At 48.9% G+C, this 11,845-nt stretch overlaps 2 non-coding genes across 2 annotated transcripts; both read left to right on the forward strand.

Moving 5' to 3' along the window:
* The first annotated feature begins 1,268 nt into the window (after positions 1–1,268).
* Positions 1,269–1,340, forward strand: TRNAE-CUC (transfer RNA glutamic acid (anticodon CUC)). Its single transcript has one exon. It is a non-coding gene; the product is annotated as a tRNA-Glu (tRNA).
* Positions 1,341–1,346: 6 nt separating this feature from the next.
* TRNAQ-UUG (transfer RNA glutamine (anticodon UUG)) lies at positions 1,347–1,418 on the forward strand. Its single transcript has one exon. It is a non-coding gene; the product is annotated as a tRNA-Gln (tRNA).
* The last annotated feature ends 10,427 nt before the right edge of the window (positions 1,419–11,845 follow it).

Genomic DNA, 11,845 nt, shown 5'->3' on the forward strand with positions numbered 1-11,845 from the left:
GTTACCGATCCCACACAGCTCCAGGTACCCCGCCTCATTCACCGCGATTTATTTATTAAACCTCCCCCCAAAAACATGCATCCCACCTACCACGAACCCCGCCGCAGAGCTCGCGCACGGGCACTCCACAAATACTATGGCACGGAACCGTATGCCGTTTGGGTGGATGCCGCATGCACGGGCGAGGACGCGGTTGTCGCCATCACGAACCTCTCCCTCCAACCCATTGCCACGCTTCACATAACCCCTACTGCCACTTCGGAGGAGGCCGAAGAGGCCGCCATTGCCCTGGCCATCACCCGCACGGAGGCGCGATATATACTGTCAGATTCCAAAACTGCCATACTAAATTTTGCTCGCGGGAGAGTTCACGTCCCTGCATTTCGCATACTGGACTCCCTCGCCGCGCACCCGCCCCGCCATGTGGAGCTGATATGGGTGCCTGCCCACTCCGGGAATCCCGGAAACGAGGCCGCCAACGCTTTAGCCCGAGCTTCTCTCAACCGGGCACCGGCGGCCTCCGACCTGGGGTTCTCGCGGGAGCGCATGCACTCATTCAGTGAAATGACGCAGGCCTACAAAGCCGAGCGTCGGCTCTACCCCCCACCTCATCCTTCCCTCGACAATTACCATCAGACACTTTGGAGGCGGCTCCAAACACGCACTTTGCCCTCCCCTTATATGCGCTCGCGATATCACCCAGTCCACACGAACCCTTCCTGTACCCTCTGCCACCACCCCAAAGCCACCCTCGACCATATTCTTTTCCTCTGCCCGGCGGATCCTCCCCCGCGGGGCCTGGAGCACCTTACCGCATGGGAGGCTTGGGAGACCCTACTGCGCTCCGAGGACCCGGCCAAGCAAGCCATCGCCACCGGCCGGGCTGCCAGCGTCATGAGCCTCCGGGACATGAACGTTTGAGTGCAGTGGGGCCGTGCGGGGGCCCAAGGACCGACGTGTCCAAAACTCCCTTGTTATAAATAAAGTTTTCATCATCATCATCATTCCGTATAATACAATTCTCTGTCCTCTCCTTTCTTTCGCCTTTGCACAACCCAGCCTCCAAAATGCGGCAAGAGAGCGACTTGAAGGCCGTATATTCATGTCACGGCGACCGCTTCCTCCCGCTCGCCGGCAGCGCAACAGCTGGAAGGGCCTCACGAGTGAGCGAGCGAACGACGCGAAGCCGTCCGTGCGCGCCGCCTCGCTTCCAACGTCCGGACGCACCGCACCGGCCGAGCGCTTCTCCCTTCCCGGCGGCGAGTGTCTCCGGCGTGGTCTAGTGGCTAGGATACCTGGCTCTCACCCAGGAGGCCCGGGTTCGATTCCCGGCGTCGGAATAAGTCGGTCTCATGGTGTAATGGTCAGCACTCTGGACTTTGAATCCAGCGATCCGAGTTCGAGTCTCGGTGAGACCTGCTTTTTTTCTTTTTGCAGCACCACGTGAGCAAGTCTTGCCAGCACTGGTGTCTGAGAGTTGCTCTCAGGTTTCCAGATTTTAATGAGCAACTACACTTATTAATTAAGGGGACCTGCGCAGGACCTACTGTTCGTGGGAGGGGGGATGTATCTCTTTTGACGTGAGCAGAAATCTCGAATGTGTGTAAAAACAACTACACTATAAAACAACTATTACGTGATCTCAGTTCTGCGTGCGACTTGTTCGCCTGCTGAAACCTTCACTACATTGGAGAAGAAATTGAATATTATTTACTCTGTGCAGGCGAACTCCGCAGAGGATCATTGTAAGGGTTCGGTAGTGTTCGCGGGGGTCATTGGAACGCGGCTGGGGGCACTCAAAGCGGAGCGTCTCCTTTCTTGGAACGCGGCCGCTCGCGAACGCGCCGGGAAGTACGGGTGTCCACCCGCCCCGCGGAACCGATTCGCGCACGTTCTGGCACGAATGTGTATTTGTGTTTGTTTTTATTTTTACTTTGTGGTGGAGAGAACGTTCTACTCCGCACATGCTGGCTCGACCGTGCGTTTGTTTTTCTGGAAAGGGTGTTACCTTACGGTAGTTGGAGGGCTGACCATGCTCTCGATTAGCCAATGATATGAAGAATGTAGAATGATTGGGTGCTACGGAATGTGGGCCGGGCCTTTAGGGCTTTAAAACTGGGCCCCGGAGCCGGAAGCGGGGTTCTGCGCTAAGGTGAGATGCTACGCATCTTCGGCAACGCCGAGTAGGGGCCTCCCCTAGTATTAGCCAGTTCCGCCTTTTTGTTGTTTGTCCTTTGCTGTTTTAATTTGTCTCTAGTGCCTTAACTTGTATCTATTGTAAATACTGTACATAAAATTTGAAGTGTTCGCCTTACCCCTGCGTCTCAACTGAACACAAGACCGTCTCCGACGGGGCACCCCTGGTGCGAAGAGCTTCAGTCTTCCAGTTGGAACCAACCGTCTCCGACGGGGCACCCCTGGTGCAAGGAGAGTAGAAGAACCTGAAATTTACTGGCGCAGTCGACAGGATCCTGCGGCCATCGGAAGACGGCGCAGGAAGAAGATTGAACGCAGGGAGAAAGGCGACGGTCAGGCAACAGCAGCGTTCGAGAACGGACCTGCAGGGAGAGACAGCGGCAAGGACCACGGGAGTAGTCCAGCGACGCGAGACTGCGTCCGGTCCAGAAAAGCAGCGCGTCGATAACTCGACAGTCACCGGCGTCGCGAAGCAAGGCGACAGCAGCGGGCACAGGACCAGCGGCGTCCGACAGCTCATCGCAGCGTGCGGTGAAAGTGGAGGTGGACTCCGACGCCAAGGAGCTGGCAATGCGGATCGACGCATCGAAACCGTGAGTTTCCTTGGTCGCATTGTTCATGTCCCTGTGTTCGAGCTGATAGGACAGCTGAGGGGTACGGAAGGCGGTATGGAGAGTTATCCAAGCCGGCCCTCACTCGATGTGAGTTACCAAGTGGAATTAGCGAAGGCGCGCTTAGCGTACTTTCAGGCTGAACTTGCGAAAGTGAATGGAGGAAAGGCGCCGCTGTGCGAGGAGAAACCTCAGGATGTTAAGTGCGTCTTGCGTCTTGAAGGAATTAGAAGCAAAGCGCCAGCAGCTAGCGCTGGAGCTCGCTGAGCTCAAGGAGTCTAGGAAAGCTAGTGGACTAGCGAGGGACAACTACTCCGAGTCCCGAGAGGTGAGGCCGCCTGTGCTGGAAGACAAAGACTTATGCTGCTCAAGCACAGGTGGAGGAAAGAGCAAGTCAGGTCGCTGTAGGCAATCAGCCGATATGCGCGGACGCCTCTTTGTTGGGAAATGCCGCAGAGAGCGAAAACGAGATTTCTGAAGGGATCACAGCTTCGCCACTGCGGGCGGCTAGCAAAGAAAAAGAGCAGCCCAATTCTGATGGTCTAGGGCCAGTCGAGACCAAATTGTCCGAAACCAAGCAGGAGAGTGATCTAATTCCTGCAGGCTCTATGACTAAGATTGTGACCTCCGACACGGAGCTAGTAACCGGTGAAAATCTGGCGTTGCTGCAAACACACACTGTGTCGGCCATAGGGCATGAAGTGCCCCGTAGCGCTCCTGGTGACAACAGCTCTACATCCGAGGCAGAGAGCGGAGGTGGGCCCGCTGGGCCGACCGGGCAGAGCGCCGCGCAGTTGTCGAACGCACCCGGTGTGTGTCCGGCCAGGTCATTTGAGGACCCGGAAATGAGTGGCGACTTGCCGCAAGGCAAGCTCGGGTCAAGTGACTGCGAGGGAGCTCATGGAGCCTCGGTGTTAGACGATGCCACGAAGCCGGCAAATGCCTATCAAGCAGAGAACGGCAACGTCAGTGTTTGCCCGAGCAGGAACGAGGCAAATGGCTTTAAGCGAGGCGAAGTGCCAGGAGGCAGGTGCGCGGCTTTCATGTTGAAAGTCGGTACGTGGAACATTGCGTTCCGTGGTGCAGGTCGCCAAATCAAGCGTAGCGGGACTGGCCGCATTGGTATGGTTAGACGGGGTAAGGGCTATGCTCCTTACGCAGTACGCAGTTGGTACCGGCGCGCCAGAGAGAGCAGGCCCTCAGGTGCGTCGTGTGGTCAGAGATTTGGACCCATCGAGGATCAGGACGTTGTTTTCGATCCTGGAGGGCAGCAATTTTGAATTCTTGCCCCGCTGTGGCACCGGCCTAATGAGCGTAGTAGCCATTGGGCGTTGATCGTATCGACTGAGACGCGTGGTGGCTCGAAACGCACACAGGGACGCTCGGTGCGACTAAGGAGGCTCACGTGGCCACTTACGGACGTCGTGCGAGTGCTACTGAACGCTCAAGTTGCGAGTGTCTGTCCGCGTGTGTGTGTGTGTGTGTGTGTGTGTGTGTGTGTGCGTGCGTGTGTGTGTGTGTGTGTGTGTGTGTGTGTGTGTGTGTGTGTGTGTGTGTGTGTGTGTGTGTGTGTGTGTGTGTGTGTGTGTGTGTGTGTGTGTGTGTGTGTGTGTGTGTGTGTGTGTGTGTGTGTGTGTGTGTGTGCGCGCGCGCGCGCTAGTTCGCGAGCAGGACGAGGGTGTCCACTTGGAGGTGGTGAACTGGGTGCAACGCACCAACTTGGACGCTGTGTTACGGCGCACGGCAGGCATGCCACTGTGTGTATTTAAGTGTGCATTTTGCGTAATGTTGTGTTGGTGCGCGTGTGCATTTTGCGTCAGGTTTTGTTTGCCTGAGATGACACGATATGCGACTGCTCTGTGTACGTCGCCCTCGCGGCAATTTCATGAGTTGTACCGATCCCTTGTTGCTGTAATTCACGGGGCACCCCTGGTGCAAGGAGAGTAGAAGAACCTGAAATTTACTATCATATATTTTTACTACGGCCTAAAATCATCAAAAAAGCGCACAACATAAATTCAGTGTCCCTGCAATTTTAAAATATTAGGCCTGCGCGAATATTCGATACTTTCGAACAATCGGTCGAATAGTAAAGTGTTCGATATTCGATTCGAATCGAATGTTTGGTGTTCGAAATATCGAAGTATTCATCTCGAGCGAATAAAATTTCTAGAACACTCGCTTCTTGTGGTTTCGGTTGAGCGTACCTTCTACGGGATGGCACCACGGTACAAGCGCTACCAAAGCCCCGACTTCACGCTGCATGCCTGCACTCCCGCGCGTATGCCGGAGCCGGTCTGCGCATGCGCGAGCAGGCGGAAGCGCGGCACTCGGACCGGTACCTTCCTGGTGTCTGCGGCAACGCTACACCCGGAGCCCACGCGCCATAACCGGCACGGCTGCTTACATACATAAAGATTTAGTATAGCGAAACCCGCTCCGCGCGCCTCCAGTGCGCACGCGCTGATTGGTCCCGACGTGGAAGGCGTGCATACAGCTGGCCGGTGCCTTGTGGCGTCCTTGGGGCAATCGGCGCATGCGCAGTGGCTTCCTGCAGATCACGAAAGCGGCCGCCTATTGCGCTGTGCTAAATGTCTTATAATTGGAGGATGCGCGGCTCCCTTGACTTCCGCGGAACGAGTCCAAGCAGACTGTAGATGCCGCAGCCGCTCCTCTGTGCGTTCGCGGATTAAGCATGACGGCGCGAGCACGAGGTACAGTCTTTGTTAAAACTATACAGCCCAAGGGGTCTGCTTCTGAGCCCTGCAGCACAGCTCCTCTTGCGTACTAATGTAACAAAGGCGGCAGGAACTTGCATCCTCAACTCTACAAAGCTTAGGACTGTCAAATGTGCTAAAGAGCCCTGCTGCACGGCTCCAAAGTAAACCCCTCGGGATGTATATTTTTGACAAAGATTGTACTGTACATGGAAATGGGTGCCCGATGCAGGATGGCACTGGGCATGCGGTGCGTACGCCTAGGGGTGTTCACGGAGTCGTCGCTTAAAGGTAATAGCTGTGCCACGATGCAGTCGCAATTAAGGCCAGGATTCGGGGGTTTCAAAGACAGGTCTCACCTCACAAATACGTCTGCACTACGTTAGTAGACTCCCCCAATTTCCGATGGCCATTTTTTGCAGGATGTCAACATAGCTAGCTTCAATGAGCGTGGCAAAGCTTCAATGCATCCTCTCTTTTTCAATGTAATGGCCTAGTGTGTTAAAAAAAACAAAAAAACATGATTTTAAGAATGCCAGCTATGCCATTCAACTTTTTTGTGTGAGACAGAAGTATTTGAAATATTCGCTTTAAATCCGCTTTGCACCAAAAAAAGCACTATTTGCACGTGCTAAAAACGATGCTTTTGTGGGTTCCAAGTGAAACGTGCTGCCATCCCAGTGATGCCACAGAAAATAAGGAGAACAGATGACGACAGCTATACATTTAACCTTTTATTAGGATTTGTTAGTCAACATTCCTTACGCACTTCAATGCCCGATGTTTTATACAGCTTGTGCGCACCTCAAGAGAGTGAATGGTAGCTTACAATGGCAAAAAGTGCAATACAATTTCATCGCCACAACAAGGACAAAATTCTTGAAAAACGCTTCATGCTGGTCAGGAAATGGCTAAGCCTGAATGTTGAAAATAACACTACGACATCAGGTTAATATGTGATATCAACTTAGATGTTAAACCTCAAAGCAAATCACCGCTGCTTGAGAGTTTGTCACACAGTCTGATATCAATAAGAACCAGAAGAGTCTGTACAGTGCAGACCTATCCCAGAACAAAAATCTTCAAACATTTCAGTGCAGAAAGCCTCAAAACAAAGTCAAAGTTTCAGAGGAAATTTACATGTCAAGCAATGTTCACAATCTGGATAATTTTACACAAACAATGTCCTTGGAAGAAAACAAAATTCTGTGCGTGTCTGCGTCCAGCATTGTTCACTGGCTGACTATGCCAGCATACACTACTGCAACCAAAGTAAGGTATGTGTGCCCCATGCTATGCAGTATTAAAAAATGAATGACAAAATAGTATCCAGCAAAACCATGAGCTGCCTTTAAGGGGAAAAAAAAAAGGAAGGTTTTCCTACCTGTAGCTAGCGAGGAAATTCCTGAGAAACGTATTTACTCGTTTCTTTTCTTTTTCCAAGAACCTGACTGACCAAGTTAGCCTGATGACATTATCACCCCCGAATTCCACATCGCTAAAAGAGGAATAACCACTGCCCCACCATGAGCTTGGCATGTTTTCTCTCACACGCAACACACCTGTTGGCAGCATCACCATTTCATTATGATAGTTGTTACCCAAACAAAACTGGCAGTGAAGTTCAGCAAAGAGAATAATAGAGGGATAGTCACTGGTGTGCATTCATCAATTACGCACACATCAGAGCACCCTTCAAGTGCTGCCGTACACGCCACCTGCTGAAACTAAGATATAATAAAACGTGGCTGCTACAAAGCTGTTCCGACAAGTCTGGCTAGCTGGAACATGTTTTGAAGATTGAACAGCAGAGCTAGTGCTGTGCCTTGTTCTCCTGTCTATATAGCATGCTGTTCTTTACTGACTCTTATTCTAATGCACATTCATAACAGGTTTTCATGACAGAGGCTGTTAAGAGGTGTTTCAAATTAATAACTCTTCGATATCTCGATATATATCAATATCTCAACATGACATCTCCCTGAGAGTAACTGTAATGTGAAGTCACAACTTTGGTCTGGCTGCTCATGTTCAGTGAGCACCTAGCATTTCTACTTTTTCTAGCATATTCTAAAGCTTTAGAACCGTTTAGTCAGTCAAAATACTATTTAATTAAAAACCAGCATAGTGACTGCAGCAATGACCTGGCAGAGCAGAATTCACAATGCACGCATCAGGCATGCAAGCATGGCTTGAATCCTAGCAATGCTGGTAAAACACATTTTTCTAATGGGTACAAGTTTTCCTCAGCGTGGTCCTCGGGTTTTCATGGGAAGAAACATTCAACAACAGTGCTACCCACTCATAAACAGAACTGCTGTACAGCAGTGGCTGGTTCTCCCTATGGAAAGCACAGGAGCATACTGGAAAGCTTCTGCCCAGTACGCCACAGCACTGGGGCTTGAACCCAGTACCCACGTACATTATTGGATGCCTCTTCCACTAGGTCACCTACTTTTGCAGAAGCAAGGTCAACCTTTTAAGCTGAATGACAGAACACTATCAAGCCCGTGTACAACAAAACACAAGCGGCAAAATGCACACTGCATCTATGGCACCGAGTCTCGGAAGAAGCACATTCTGACATGGGACTCTGTCAAAGCGGAAGAGTGAATGCCACAAAACTCCCGTGTGGAGCAACACTTCATGGATGTAGCAATGAGAGACTAAATAGAACACCACTCGTGAAAGGTTGATACCATCTCAGCAGTTTTGCGTTTATATTTATGGTAGATTGCAAGAAAAGAAAGATAATATCCACGCATTATCCAATCAACACGCTCCTGGGCGAGTCAAAAAGGAAAGCCACAGCCTTTCCTCAGTCATTGAAGGAGGCCTAAAGCAAGATATGCTTTCCTGAGCAGTCACACCATGCAAGCTGTCTCTTCAACACTACACTTCTGTCATTCGATTATGCAGAGCCTCATGCAGTCGGGTTCGTCAAATGGTTTCACCTCAGGTCACCCCACAGCAACAACAGACCAGTGACAACTGAACGCCATAGGTATATAAATAATCCACTACGAGATTACAAATTTCCAAACTAGATGGCATTGACACCATATTTAAATGTAACCTTGAATCTCAAACTGCAATGCTAGGCCTAATGCTCCGACGTGGCAACCCAGCCACATAGCACCTCAAATTGATGAATTCGGCGAGCACATAGGCCTCGCGAGCGATTCACACCCTAGGCAAAGCAGATATAGGCAGTGATGAAAACACACCGCTCGCTGAGCCCAAACTCGGCTCGGCTGACAACACATTGGGTATACCATGCTAAAAAGAAAAGACATCTTGCAACAAAATCTACAACCAGTACACTTATTCGAACATTACAAATAAATGCTGAGCACTAGCCAAGTTCTTCACAAGCGAGCTAAACTTACGCAACAAGTAAATGGAAGATTTCATTACACTTGCAACAGCAGTTGCTCGAGAACAGCATATCTGCGCCACGTCATTGCATTTTACACAGTGATCAGGCTTCATGTCACACAGTAATACCCCTGTCACACGGGCAAGTTTAGTGACACTTTAATGAAGTGCACTTCTCCAGAACGAGTGACACTTTCAGGGCGTGCTGCTACACGGAAGTGTCATTCGGAATTGATGGTAGTGACGATGGCTTTTCAAGTAAGGCACAAAAAATATTACTTTTCACGCTTCAAAGCTTTAATGTACAATTAATGTACAGTAGATTGCAAACTGCAAGCACTTTTTTATGATTATCAAGGAGCTTTGTGCGATATTGTGACTGTTGCACCGTCACACCGAAACGGTTGCAGATGGTTGCTACCATGGTTGCTGCGGTCGCCATGCTAGCCGCCATAGCCATACCGCTGCGGGTGCCTAAAAAATTATTGCAGCTGAAAACAAGAATGTCGGAATATGTGCAGTATATATATTTAATGGCAACGCAAGTAAGTTTACATGAACAAGAGGGCAAAAAAAAATTAGCTGCGTTCAATAAAACGCCATTTTTATTGCCGACGTTGTATTCTAATTTCGAAACGCTGCTACCGAGGCTATACACTTCGCCCCTCGGGAAAAGTGAAGTGAGTTCCCCAAACTCACTTCTTGCCGAGTGCGTTCAGCAGCGAATGTCATTAAAGTTCATCGTGTGACACGATGCGAATGACAATACAGGCGAGTGTCACTCGTTGAAAATGACACTAAACTTGCTCGTCTGACGGGTATAAGTCACACTGCATTTGAACTCGCATATTTACACACACCGAGCATCAATGTTACAATATTTTCTAAGCTTCTATTAGTCGCACTTGTGCTGGCCACTTTTGTTAGCAGGCACGAATTTCATATTTACAAGCATTCTACTGCGACTGAAGCACGGAGAAGAAAAGCTGCCCAAAATGTCATAGTCGGCTCTCATTAATTTGGAACTGAAGGGGAACAAAAACTTGTTTGAATTCAGCAGAGTTCGAACTAGGAAGTGTGGCTTGATGTAGATGAGATTAAAGTGTCAGTCGGAACAAACTCAAAGTTCGAATTAATGATTCCATTGCAGTGATGAAAGAAATGCACATATAAACAATAAAATGCAGACCTGCAGTGACAGTAAGAAAAATGAAAACCCAATATGAGCAAGCATTGGGTGACAAAAGTGAATTCAACTAGAACTGCAAAGGAGAAAAGGTTGATGCTCTAAAGAAATTACGTGGAGGTGCACTAACAAGAAGGTGGAGATCTACACAGAGTGGGGATGAACAAAGGACGGTGATGCCTCGATATAGAGCAAAAAATTTCAGCAAGAAAAACTGTCTCCCTATGTTCAACGAAGTGGCCTTCTCGAAACTTTGGCACTACAGCGACAATTTGCTCCTCCACAACCCTGCTTTAAAGTTTGCTATGTTTACTAGAAGTTTTTCAGTGGCTTGTGTTAATAGTTCTACGCCAAGTTCAGTGATGCGGGTCATCAAGTTAGGTACTTTAATACTGCTCCACCAAATGGCTGTTCAGGAGAAAGGCCAGCCAGCCCGTTCTGTCCTTGTACGTTTCTTAATCTCCATCAGTTAAGATTCAGTAAGCACTGCAGTTTCTGGAAAAAAAAGAACTGCCATGCTCATCTGCTGTGCGATACAAAACAGCAAGTGCACTGTTGCCCTGCACTCACATACAAAGGCATTGCCGCCTACAAGAAACAGCACACCTTTACATGCCTACCCATACAGAGACTTCAGCCTGTACATGCTAACTTATTTAGAGCCAGCTGCAATCATTATGAAACAAGGAAACTCTTAAATTGCATTCCTTTTCAGCCCTAGTCTCCAGCATTGTTTTTTTTTTTTGCAGCTCTCATTTTTTTGTAACATTCGGGAGCTAACTGCACCCAAGTTTCAAGCACAATTGTGAAAAAAATAATATGCAATCAAAACACCAGCTCACCAGTCATGCTAAATACACAACTTGAAGACCACTAATGGTGTGACAGATGTTAATCGAATTCAACCACAACAGCATAAAAGTGGGACTGTTTCAAGCTGGTACTTTATCAGCACCAGCAGATGGCGATTTTTCACACTGGGGATTTACTGCCTAGTTAAGCAGCAAAGCATATTCTTCGAGCCACGCAGAACACAGCAACTGCACTTCTAATTCGCACAAACTTTACACGTACACACATTTATACATACACCACGATATACATTATAAAAAAACTTTGAAACAAAGCCAACAAATTGTGCTTTCAGGTTTCAGCTTATCAAGCTGCAGGAGGGAGGTAGTGATCTGGTGCTTTTTCAGACTTTGTCAAGCTGGCAACTCAAAATCATAGGCAGGACAAGGGCGTTTCATTCACGCAACATACCTTTAAGAGATAGACCCACACATGTGCAAGCCCTTCTTAAAGCGTAGTATACGTTCAAAACATAATTGTGCGTTCAAGCATGCCCAGTTATAGCGAGCGACTCCTTCGAGAGGAACAGTTCTCATTAACATTTTTCGTCTCAAATTTTTCATACGACTACAATTACAAGAAATATTACTCTCCCACGTCACATTACATGCACCTTTTAATAGATTAACAGCAAGCCAAGTCAGTGAAAAAGCTTTCTTGTGAAACAGCGCAACGGCACAAGGCCAGAGGACAAGAAAGGACGATACACAGCGCTGACTAACAACAAAATGTTTATTCAGTAAGCCATGCTTATAAAGGCGCCAGGGACACTGAAAAACAGAAAAATACACAGAACCGTGACAGATATCCCTCCGACCAGGCACGTATTTGATAACACAAGGCTAACACGTGTGCAAAAATTCATGCTCTTTCTGCAAGATAGCGACTGAAGGGGTGCTTACACA

The sequence above is a fragment of the Amblyomma mixtum genome, chromosome 2 (genome assembly GCF_055824585.1).
Source record: "Amblyomma mixtum isolate Tamu chromosome 2, ASM5582458v1, whole genome shotgun sequence".
NCBI lineage: Eukaryota > Metazoa > Arthropoda > Arachnida > Ixodida > Ixodidae > Amblyomma > Amblyomma mixtum.